Raw genomic sequence first — 12,814 nt, forward strand, 5'->3', positions numbered from 1 at the left:
AAAGTGTTACACACTCTGTTTTGATCTCAGTCAAAAGAACACAACTGAAGAAAGTTTCTAATATCATTCCTTAAAAACTGAATATGTAAAGATGAGGCGGAGTTGGTCAGAGATTCACTCATACCTTCATTTTAGATGTTGGTCTTCTCTCTATTCCTCTCTTGTACTTTCCCTCCCCAGTCCCAGTTCCCCCCCCCCCCCCCCCCCCCCCCACACACACACAATCACACTTGCTTCCTCTGAAGCTGCAAGCCACAACATGACACTTTCCATGCAGGAAGATGGCATATAAATCTTAAGAAACATTTATATTACCTTTATCTAGCACAGCTATCTATGCAAGGAAGATAACTTTCAAATAATTACGTGCAACAGCATATTCACAAATATGTGACCATGTAGTTTTACCATAGTATTTTAAAACCTGCACATATCACATACGCTCATGTTATAAAATATACGTACCTTTTCTTTACCTCACAACATATATGCATATGTATGCTTATGCTCAAATATATGTAATGCATTGAAAGTGAGCATTTGAATGCATTGAATGCATGTACTTTTCTTACCTATTTAAAAAATGTATGCACACATGTTTACATGCAAAATTAAAGTGGGACTTACGTAAATTAGGATTTAAGTTGGTATAATTTAATACATGTGTGCATAAGTGAAATTACAAGTTTTACAAATTACTCTACCAGTTCACCTAGTCCATCTCCAGGCCATAAAGACCCTCCTAGGTCCTCAGCCTGAACACATCCCAGTTCACCCAGACCTCCCACCTGATCAATAGTCCACAATAAATATGTTTTATATCATTTGCGTAAGATAATTAGCAGGACTTACATTGCATGAGTACCTTGGCAACCTGCATGCGTGCCTTTTAAAATAAAACATATCAAGTCCATTTTAAAAGGCATGTGCGTGCAAATACCAGGGGTTACACATGTGGCCAGGCCCTGCGCACACCGAGCACATTTTTTAAAGAGCCCGGCCACGCTTGTAACCCCCGATATACACACAAGTGACAAATCTGAAGAAAGGCGCAGAATTAAAAAAAAAAATTGGGGATAGATAGGTTTAGGTTTGGGGTTGTGGAGGAGAGGGAAAGAGGGAGGGAGAAAGGTTAGGGTTAGGGAAGTTCCCTCCCAGTCTGCTCTTTTATTGGAGTAGACTGGGAGAGAACTGGGCAAAGGCCCGATTGCATCACTGCGCAATTCTTTAAAAATCCCCCCTGCACATGGAGGAGTCCACCCGCCCGCACATGTGCATGTGGACATTAAAATCCAGCCTGCATATGTGTGCAGGAATTGCATTTTATAACATGCACGCACTGATGCGTACATGCTATAAAATAGTTATGTCCATGTGTGCACACCATGGACATACATGCAGGCCTTTTAAAATCTAGGTTTATGTGCATAAATGTTAGACCCACCCTGGAACGCCCCTAGACCGCACCCTTATTCCTCATGCATATGTGCACATGAAAATAAAAATATGAGCGCATGTTTAAGGTTTACAAAATAGTATGCACACAAGTAGATGCTACTTATGTGCGTATATGCTTATTTTACTTGGGAAGTCTTTGAAAATTCATCCCTTAATGGTATATTTCTGGCAAATCAGTACTGGAGAACTAGAAACAGGTCTGGTTTTCAGGATAACCAGAATGAATGTACATATAATGGAGTCAATGCATGCAAATATACCTCATACATCTTCAATGTTAATTTCCTAAATATCAGACCTATTTGTGGCACACCAGGACCAGAGTTCCCTATTCTAGTAGACTGCATGCTTTTCTTCCCAAGAGGTCATGTATATCTGACAAAGGGGTTTCTCTGTCTGTTAAATCAAACAAAAACCACTGAATCACCAGGCTAGTACTTGAGTTTTATTTCATTGGTACCTTCATTTCTCCTGATCTTGTGTTTATTTTTTATTCCTATTGACAACATTTAATGGACGCCCAAATAAATATCAAAATGAAAGCTTAGGTTCTTTAGAGGCTATGAAAATTCACAGATGATGAATCTGGAAAAGTTTGTATATGTATTGTATGGATCAACAAGAAAACGAAACCAGTGCACTCCCCAGTAACTCATTTATTTCTAACATGTATCTCTGTGATTAGACTTAAAAGGAATTATTAAACCAAGTTCACAGCACATCCAGCAGTGGCACGGGTTAAATGAAATCATAATGATATGTTAAGACAGGGTAACTGTGGTATATCATAATTTCATGTGACATAAAACACTATTACCTACTGTATGAAAAAATGACTTGCCATTATAAAACAGCAGTACTCACAAAGAAAAGCTAGGATGATTCAGTTGGTTAAACAATTCATTAAGATGCAATGTTTAATTTAATTCTATAAGATATATTATGCTTTACATTTTAGGTAAGTTCCTGCTACTTCACCACACACACATTGGGGCAGATTTTCAAAGGGTTACGCACGTAACTTACCCGCATAACCCCGAGAAAGTGCCCCTGCATGCGCCGAGCCTATTTTGTATAGGCTTGGCAACGCGCGCAAGCCCTGGGACGCGGGTATGTCCCGGGGCTTTGAAAAAGGGGCGGGAAGGGGGCGGGGCACCGGTCCAGGGCAGTCTGTGGGCGGGACTGAGGCCTCCGGCACGACGGCCGTAGCAGAGGATCGCGCGCCAGCAGCTGGCTGGTGCGCGCAACTTACGCCTGCCTACTAAAATAACAAAGGTAGGGGGGGATTTAGGTAGGGCTAGGCAGCAGGTTAGATAGGGGAAGGGAGGGGAAGGTGGGGGGAGCGGAAGGAAAGTTCCCTCCGAGGCCGCTCCGATTTCGGAGCGGCCTCGGAGGGAATGGGGAAAGCCATCTGGGCTCCCCTAGGGCTCGGCACACGCAAGGTGCACAAGTGTGCACCCCCTTGTGCGAGCTGACCCCAGATTTTATAACATGCATGCGGCTGCACGTGCATGTTATAAAATTGGGCGTAGATTTGTGCACGTCGAGTTGCGCGCACAAATCTACGCCCGCGCGCATGTTAGAAAATCTGGCCCATTGGCAGGAGCTCGATATTCCAAGCTACTTAACTGGGTAAATAGTGACTTATCCGGCTAAGTGGCAGCCGCTCAATCTTTGGCTGCGTTCAGTGTTTGCCTCTTAGCAGATGTGCTGCTGAATATCCCATGTAAGTTAGCTGGATAAGTTATTTGGCTAATTTAAGGCCTTTTTGCTAAGCATTTTTCTCATAGACACAGAATGGGTCAAAAGCCTTAGTAAATCAGGCCCTTACTTAGCCATTTTCTTTTCAGTATTGACTTCCATAACTCTAAAGTGCTAGCCATATCAAACTTTCCTTCAAATGAATTGTAAATAAATTATGTTCTAGTATCAAATGCAGTTGAGTAAAAGTATATTAAGATTGACCAAAATGCATTTCTAACTTATTTGAAGGGAATTCAAATGGGACTTCTCTGTAAGTAAATCAGTGTGTAAGTGTTTAGATTTTTATGCAAATTTCAAGTAGGTATCAGAATGAAATGTGTAAAATATGACCATAGAATGAACAGCATAGGAATGGACTCATCAAAGGAGATGTTAAAAAAACCCAAAAAACAGAAAGTTTGTCCAAAATAAAAATTAGTAACTTTTCATTTCAAAATTTATAAAAGTATTAAAAATGAAGCTTATTAACCCAATCAAGAGACCAAGAAATAGGTCTGATAAAGGAGGCAATAAAATCAAGAAACAGGCATTGTCATACCTGAGGAATTTACCTGCAGTGCTTCTGTCACAGAATACTGTGTAGCACATTACATTCACTTTTAAAGTTACCATCTTCTATTCACTGAGAAATTTATTCCAGTTTTAGCCTAGCAGAATATTGCTTCTCTATAAGTGCATAAAAGCGATAAGTAGACACAAAGTACTTTGCTGCCTAGAAAAATTACTATTGTGGTTTTGTTCTATGCCTTTAGTAGAGAGGTTTGGTCGAGAAGTTATTAAATGTCTGGAGAGTTGAAGAAGGCAATGAGACCAGTCAAATGAACATGTAGACTACTGTATATGCTGGGCCTATTTGAAATATGGAATAAAACTTCTTATTTAGCCCATTTTAAAAGGTGAGACATTGTTTGAAGGGCTGTCATAAGAAAACATGAGCATTATTCAAAAAGAACTTTTCCCATTCTCTGCTTATGGAAATGTTTCATTAAACAAGGTCCAATGATTTTCTATTCTTATTAAGTCAGCTTACATCATATCAACTCTGTCCCAGAACATCATTAAGGTGTGTAGTTATCACATTTTGCTACTATATGACTCCAAATGTCTGATCCTTTACATGGCCATGTTTTCTACTTTCTTGTTAAATTAAATTCTAACATTTCAGAAGCTCTTAATTTAAAATCAGAAGTGCAGAAAGTCCTACAGTAAGGATGTGTACTTCAAGCATTCTGATTAAAATAGTTGGATAAGTACTGGATGTTAAGTAGACTGTTGAATTTCTATGGCTTATTTTGTTAAGGGAATTGCTCTATGGCATGAGGAAAATCTTAGAATTCAATGGTGTTCGGTAAGAAGAAACACTTCGCTGTTGGGATTGCATAGTATTGTGTATCGGCGTTGTCTAAAGGCATCTGGTTTGGTTGATTGCATATTTACTTGTATAAAAGAGAATATACTCCACTGATTCAGAGCTGAGATTTCTTATTTTAAATACGACACCTCTGCATGAACAATTAGTCTAGTTTCATCACTGTCTACTGGTTCCCATTATTTTGATTTTACTGGTTTGATTGTTTACGTATTGCTGCTAATCAGTAATACTCCCATTAATTTTAACAATCGCCATACCCACGGCTAATCCTTTTCCACTCCTCTCAGTTTTTCCAGTTTTTATAATTCACAGTAGCTGTGGTATTTTGCACAGCATGCTATAATTGCTTCTAAATTATCAGTGATTTTTTTTTTTGTTTCTGCATAGGGCTAGAATGGGTTAAAACTGTTGACAAATCAGGTTTCCTGTTTAAACCATCTCACTGATCTGTGTAATATCAGAGAAAGATTGCAATTTAAAACAACATTTAAATACAGTTGCCAAAAAGTTAAAGCTGCTGAATTCAGCTGTAGGTTTATTCTACTATTAATTACAGAACACATATTCTATAAAGAAAAGAAGAGTCAACAGGTACATTGAATCTAGGTTATGGCTTCATTGTTCTGGTTTGCCTGATTGGTTTGTACTTTTTCTTCTCCGGTTCTAGAGGGCACTAAAAAAAAGTATGCAAATCTGTAAACGTGGAGACTTTGTATTGAATCTACCGGGAGAAGCAGAGATCTCACCCCCAGGCAACCAGACTGGTCCTCGGGACTAGAAAAGGGCTTGCTGGGAACAGAGAAGATGTTCCCAGAAATGTGATGGCTATTTGGTGAGTTTTGGAGAAAAGAGACAGCACCACAAGAAGATCAGAGGTTTGCCAGGGTGGGATGTGGCATGGCACTAGTACTGAATCAGTACCTGGGGTGGGGGCAGACAAAACCCATCCCTGTGAATTGAATGAGTATGGAACTAGACCTCGTTGTGAGTACCTGTTTGCTGAAGATACCCAAAACTGATATTGAACTTATTTGTCCTTATCCCTTGTGTTTAAATAAAGCTAAGTTTAAAAACTAAGAGACAATGTACCCAGGCTAAGAACCTGTCACATGAGAGGGATGGAATGAAATTGACTTTTGGTGTTGCTGTTTTTGGGACGGTGACTCTAAAGGGGAGTAAGTGAATGGTGATTCTGGATCATTCATCATCAAGCCCTGTGGGAAATAAATGTCTCAGAAGTCTATTATTTCTACAGTATAGATTGTCTTATGAATATGGGATAATTTTAAAACTACCCACACAAGTGCAAAGTCTTTGGGTACTTTTTACCCGCAGTCCTTACATTCATTTTCAAAGTGAAAGAATGCATAAAAACTTAAGAACTGTCATAGTAGGTCAGACCAAGGATCCATCAAGTCCAGTATTCTGTTTCCAGCAGTGGCTAATAGAGGTTACAAGTACCTAACAGAATCCCAAATAGTAAATAGAATACATGTATGTTCCCTATGAAAACTATTACAGAAAATCTACCCATACACATTTCCACTTGCTAGGTTTTTTTTGGATGCATGTAAGTTCAAATCTCTCCCTAACCCCACATCAGAGACTGCAACTCCATAAAGCGGTAAAAGTACATTGTATAGATGCTCTATGCAACCACTTTTATCTATATTGGGCAGGCCATTTTCCAAAAGCCCAATTTGCAGGTAAACCACTGATTTGCCCATGGAAATGACTATGGAAATGACCCTAGGTCCCATGGTGCAAGTCTCCTGCTAAAAAGACAACTCACTCTATCATCTAATAGAATGAACAGAAGAACAGACATAAGTGAATAAGCAAAGTCATAACTGTACATAGAATTCATCAACTTTTCAGGGACTTTCCCATGAACTGCTATGGTGAATATCTAAGTGCTGACACAGCAAGAATTAACACACTGAGAAAAAGATGTGTTTCATTAAAAATAATTTATCTGATTTTTCATTTACACTGTTTTATAATCTGTTTTTGCTCTTGAGGGTGGCATTCAATTGCCTGATTGTTCTTTCAGAAAGCTGGTGCTAAATTATTTTGCACTGCCTTCTCACACAAGCCAAAAATGGCTAGAGATCACTCAGCAATGGAGAAACAGGAACTCTTTAAGGAAATGGAAATGGCAGCAACATCTATGAATCAGTTCCTATGCCTGGGAACAAGCCATACCATGATCAAGTCCAGGGATGGCCATCTCTTGTCCTTAAAAAACCATAAACAATGAGCCCTAATATCCAGAAACCGAAAATACACGTACAAAATAATGAAATAAGGTTTCAAGTCAATTTTTCAAAATTCAACACGCCATATACAAAAATGTAATTGCATTGAGGACAAATTTTGTAGGACCACTACCAACAGGATCTGTATAGCAATCAGACCCCACATAGGAGAGGTCACATTACTTTATTTATTTAATGATATTAAAGTCTCTCAAAAATTATATTGCCACGGGAAGATAAACGTATAATTTCAAAACAAAGCCACAAAACAGCTTTTGTGGCTTTGTTTTGAAATTATATAATGTGACCTCTCCTATGTGGGGTCTGATTGCTATACAGATCCCGTTGGTAGTGGTCCTACAAAATTTGTCCTCAAAGCAATTACATTTTTGTATATGGCGTGTTGAATTTTGAAAAATTGACTTGAAACCTTAAAAAAACCATAACATGCAGGGTTTTCAGGAGATCCACAATAAATATAAATGAGATAGATTTGCATACAATGGAGGAAATGCATGCAAATCTATCTCATGCATAGTCATAGTGCATCTCTTGAAAATCAGACCTGTTTGTAGCTCTTGAGGACCATAATCTGATAAAGAAGGACTGAGCAGGTAGAAAAAGGTGAGGAGTAGCTCAGTTTGTAAACAAAGAGCTTGAAAACAACTGAAATGCAAATGCAGTGAGGAGGGAGATAGTGCAAACATTGTGCACTATCTTGGAAAGGGGAGATGTCAATTCATACTCACTCCAGTGTAATGCACAGACATCCAGTAGAGGCAGATGAGGTGCACAGAGCCAAGCTTCCCAAACTTTCTGCCAATGTGACTCCATTTTAGAACTTGAAAATTCACATGACACCAGAGGATGATGACAATAATTAGCAGGGTTGTTCCCCCTCAAGCATCCACTCCACTCTCGACCTCCACACTCTCCAGTCAATCCTTTCTTTCAACATCTGACCCTTTACCTAAGCATCTCTTACATCCCTCAGCTCCTCTCACCTTTCCAGCTCCTCTCCTCACTCACCCCATCCAATCTTTTTCTTGTCATCCCAGCTATTTTTATAACCCCCAATTGATACTCAGTCATCCTTCCCTCTCACTCTATAGCCCCAATTGATCATCTGTCATTCCTTCCCTTGTCACTCCACATTCATCCCCCTCCCTCACCTTTAGTCTCACCTCCTCTCCTCCAACTATTCTCTCACATCCCTTCCAATTGATTCTCTTTCATCCCCAGCTCCTATCTTACATACTCCCATTGATCTTCTGTCATTCCCCCTCACCTTCCTCAGCTAATCTGTCTTCAGCTGATCCAACTCTCAAATCCCTCCTGCATCTGAACCCTACACCTTCAACAGCCCCGCTTCTAAACAGTCAGTTGTAACACTTTCCTTGTGCCTCTGGACCAAAAGTGAATGACAACTGGTGGGAAAAGAGGGCAGGCTGTTAACAGAGGCAAAAGCTTTTTCTTGGATAGGTTCAGTGATGTGTGAGGAGAGCAGACCAATGGCAATCTCTCTGTGCATACTCAGTTCACCCTTCCCCTCATGGCTGGTCCCAAACTAAACTGTGATCTGCAAGTGGCAGCATCTTTTGAATTGAAAGTCAATATCACACTCAGACCCTGCAGGGATTCTGATCTCTCCTCATGCAAAGCTTCCTGCTACTACAGAAACTCACATAAGAGCTGGGCCACCACAGGGCCTGTGAGTATGTGCTGGCTCAAAGGCCCCATGCTGACTTTCCCAACCCCCCCTGGCATAGAGATTTCCTTGAAGACAATCATCCATGAGATTTTAATGAAAGGAAGGTGTTGCTAGTGGTATATTTTAGTCTGCCATAAAAAGTTGAAAAGTACAGATATTCAGAATGCTTTTAAAGAGTTCTGCTCAGGAAAATGATAATTGAGCACAAAAGGGAGGAAGCAATAATGAGGAAATTATTTTTAATGTCAAAGAAGGTTGTCACATGGTCTCCATTGTTCATCAGACATGGCATGTCATATTGTTTAATAAAAGAAAAAAGGCAGAGATGATTCACTCAAGTCATCATTTCTGGAATCTGATAACTTCAATTTTAGAAAGATATGGGAGTATGTTATGGAGGCATTGGTGGAATAGAAAGATCCCAGTGAAGAAGATGAAAAGTGGACTAAACTAAAAGGAGAAATTTTAAAGGCAAAATATTTTTATTTTAGGAATTTGCATAAAAGTAAGAATTAAAAGAATCTGATATAGGTTTCAAAAGAAGTGGTTGAAAAGATAAAGGCAAAAAATATTTGCAATTCAAAGGTTCAACAAATCTCAGAAAGGAAAGAACAGGGAAGGACATCTAGAATAGCTGAGGGAAGCATTGGAATAATTCAGAAGAACAAAAGTGTGAAAAGAGGAACCATTGCTAATACAGTAAAACAAAGTAACAGTATACAAACAAGATATGGAATTTGTTGCCAGAGACAAGGTCAGGGCAACTAGCATAGTGGGATTTAAAATAAGTTTGGACAGGACATGTTCCTGGAGGAAAAGTTCATAAATGATTACTAGCCAGGTTGATTTGAGAAAGCCATTGTTTATCCTGGGAACGAGTAAGAAAAAATAGATTTACTATTTGGGAAGTACTGAATAATTGTGACTCAAACTGTCCATTGTTGGAGACAGGATGCGGGCTTGACGGACCTTGGTCTGATCAGCATGGCATATTATCTTATGATCTTATATTGTAAGATTTTTTCAGATAAGTCAGTGGAAGGAAAACAATGGAGGTGGGATTGAAAGATTGAGGAGTAGAAAGGGCAAAGGATAAATAGACATACTAAAAAAATACTTGTTCATTGTAAAAGAGACTACAGAAGACCACAGATAGATGGCAGGACTACATATAGCAGAAAAGTTGATAGAAGAGAGAGTTTCCATGGAAGTTGATAGAAGAGAGAGTTTCCATGGAAGTATCAAAACTGAAAGTACACAAGACGATGACAGAAAATTTAACATACCTTAGCATATTAAGGGAGCTCAGATAAGTTCTGACACTCCATTAAAATTGCTGTATAATTCAGGATCAGAATAAGGGAACTGGAGAAGGACAAATATACAAATATAAATAGGGAGGAGGGTAATAACTACAGTATGCTTAATATGACCTAGGTGGTGATTAAATTAATGTAGTCACAACTAAAAGAAAGAGTTGTTGAGTATTTTTAATCCAGTGAGTTATAGAATACAAGGCTGGATTGTTTTATCAGGTGAAGATAATGTCAAATAAATCTAATCAATTTATTTCATTGCATGAACAAAGAATTAGGAGTATACTCTGGATATGCTATACTGAAATTTCTGTAAAATGTTTGACCCTGTCCAATATAAAGACTAATAAATAAACTGAGTAGCCTACAAGTGGGTCCTAAGGTGACTGACTGGGTTATAAACTGGTTGAGCAATAGGCAGGAGAGGGTAGAGGTACATGGAATTCATTATAAAGAAGGAAAAGTTATCATTTAAGAGTCTCAGAGAACAGTCAAGGGGATGGTTTTCTCAATACTTTCATAAGTGATATTTCATAGATGCTAGTAAGAATGATATGTCTTTTTGCAGAAAAATCTGAAACAGTATGGACCCTGCAAATAGAGAAGAAAAATGAGAAATGATCTAAAATGCTGGAGGAGTGGTTAAATCCGCTAAGATTTAACACTAAACTGTGTGAAATACCAAGAATAGTACTTGAAAGGGCTGAAATATTGATATCCATCAAACATGAAAGAAATCTTGGGATGACCATATATGATGATTTCAAAGTTGCAAAACAGTGCAATAATAGCCACAGACAAAAGAATGCATAGGGAATAATATTTCTGTAGAAAAAGAAAGTGATAAAGCCTCAGCACAAATCATTGATGAGACTTCATCTAGACCAGGAGTGACCAACTCCGGTCCTTGAGAGCCACAAATGGATCTGGTTTTCAGGACATCCACAATAGGGATGTGAATCGTTTTTCAACGATTAAAATTATCGTCCGATAATGTTAATATCGTCTTAAATCGTTATAGAACACGATACAATAGAAATTCTAACGATTTATCGTTAAAAATCGTTAAATCGTGTTAGTGCGCACTAACGGGAGTTAGTGCGCACTAACTCAATTTAGTGCGCACTAACTGAAAATGATACAAATAAACACTTTCCAGGTCACTGAAGGTCAGTTAGGAGTGAATATGTGTTCCTATTGGCTGGCTGCCCTCTTATCTATTGATGTTACCAAGGTTACCACTGAGGTGATGGTTGGGGGGATGGGAAATGGAACTGGAAACTAATGAACACCAACAGAAAATGAAACAAAGTGTTCACACTTCCCAGGTCAGTAAAGGTCACTTAGGAATGAATATGTATGTATGTATTCCTATTGGCTGGCTGTGCTCTTATCTATTGATGTTACCAAGGCTAACACTGAGGTAATGGTTGGGGGGATGTGAAATGGAAACAGTTGGAAGCTTGACAAAAAAAGTAATGTAATGATCAGCACTCACGTGACTAGAACTTGTTTGTTAATTATTTTTGTTAGGAGGCACCTGAAATGCTAGTGCATGTTGAATTTGCCAATCACTGTGCATTTTAGAAAGGTGGTCCTGGCTGGAACTGTACACAGTTCAAATATATGTAATTGATTGTTGGTAAGTGTATTTTTTAAGTAGCCACACTGGCACAAGTATGTTTACTTTTCCTCCTACTTAACTCACTAGCTCAGCTTTGTAAGAAGGGCTTCTCTGCTTGTGTGTTGCTTTTGTTTGGTGTGAGGAGAGCAGAAACATCAGATCTTTATTCAATCTACTACAGTCATCTCTTACAGTGCCCTATCCCTATTAATACCAGGAGTGTTGTGATCTTCCTGCACACACAGTGCCCTAACCCTGGCACCAGGGGTGTTGTGATTTTCCTGCACACAGTGCCCTAACCCTGGCACCAGGGGTCTTGTGATCTTCCTGCACACAGTGCCCTAACCCTGGCACCAGGGGTGTTGTGATCTTCCTGCACACAGTGCCCTATCCCTATTAATACCAGGAGTGTTGTGATCTTCCTGCACACACAGTGCCCTAACCCTGGCACCAGGGGTGTTGTGATCTTCCTGCACACAGTGCCCTAACCCTGGCACCAGGGGTGTTGTGATCTTTCTGCACACAGTGCCCTAACCCTGATACCAGTCTGAGACAGCTCCCTCCCTGCATTACTAGTGAGAGGCTGGCTTCACAGACAGGGGGGAGCTGCCTGACCCTCACTCCTGACTTCCCCCATGTCCCAGCTAGTGAATGGTGTGTGGGTGAGGGGGGGGGGGGGAGGATGGTGAAGTCTGAGACAGCTCTCTCCCTGCATTACTAGTGAGAGGCTGGCTTCACAGACAGGGGGGAGCTGCCTGACCCTCACTCCTGACTTCCCCCATGTCCCAGCTAGTGAATGGTGTGTGGGTGAGGGGGGGGGGAGGATGGTGAAGTCTGAGACAGCTCCCTCCCTGCATTACTAGTGAGAGGCTGGCTTCACAGACAGGGGGGAGCTGCCTGACCCTCACTCCTGACTTCCCCCATGTCCCAGCTAGTGAATGGTGTGTGGGTGAGGGGGGGGGGGAGGATGGTGAAGTCTGAGACAGCTCCCTCCCTGCATTACTAGTGAGAGGCTGGCTTCACAGACAGGGGGGAGCTGCCTGACCCTCACTCCTGACTTCCCCCATGTCCCAGCTAGTGAATGGTGTGTGGGGGGGTAGGATGGTGAAGTCTGAGACAGCTCCCTCCCTGCATTACTAGTGAGAGGCTGGCTTCACAGACAGGGGGGAGCTGCATGACCCTCACTCCTGACTTCCCCCATTTCCCAGCTAGTGAATGGTGTGTGGGTGAGGGGGGGGGGGTGGATGGTGAAGTCTGAGACAGCTCCCTCCCTGCATTACTAGTGAGAGGCTGGCTTCACAGACAGGGGGG

The 12,814-nt window shown here is 40.5% G+C and overlaps 1 protein-coding gene across 1 annotated transcript in view; it reads right to left on the minus strand.

The window, feature by feature from the left end:
* ADGRB3 (adhesion G protein-coupled receptor B3) overlaps positions 1-12,814 on the minus strand; it is a 1,794,610-nt gene that overhangs the window by 1,209,288 nt on the left and 572,508 nt on the right. The window lies entirely within an intron of this gene.

The sequence above is a fragment of the Rhinatrema bivittatum genome, chromosome 3, assembly GCF_901001135.1.
Source record: "Rhinatrema bivittatum chromosome 3, aRhiBiv1.1, whole genome shotgun sequence".
NCBI classification, from domain to species: domain Eukaryota; kingdom Metazoa; phylum Chordata; class Amphibia; order Gymnophiona; family Rhinatrematidae; genus Rhinatrema; species Rhinatrema bivittatum.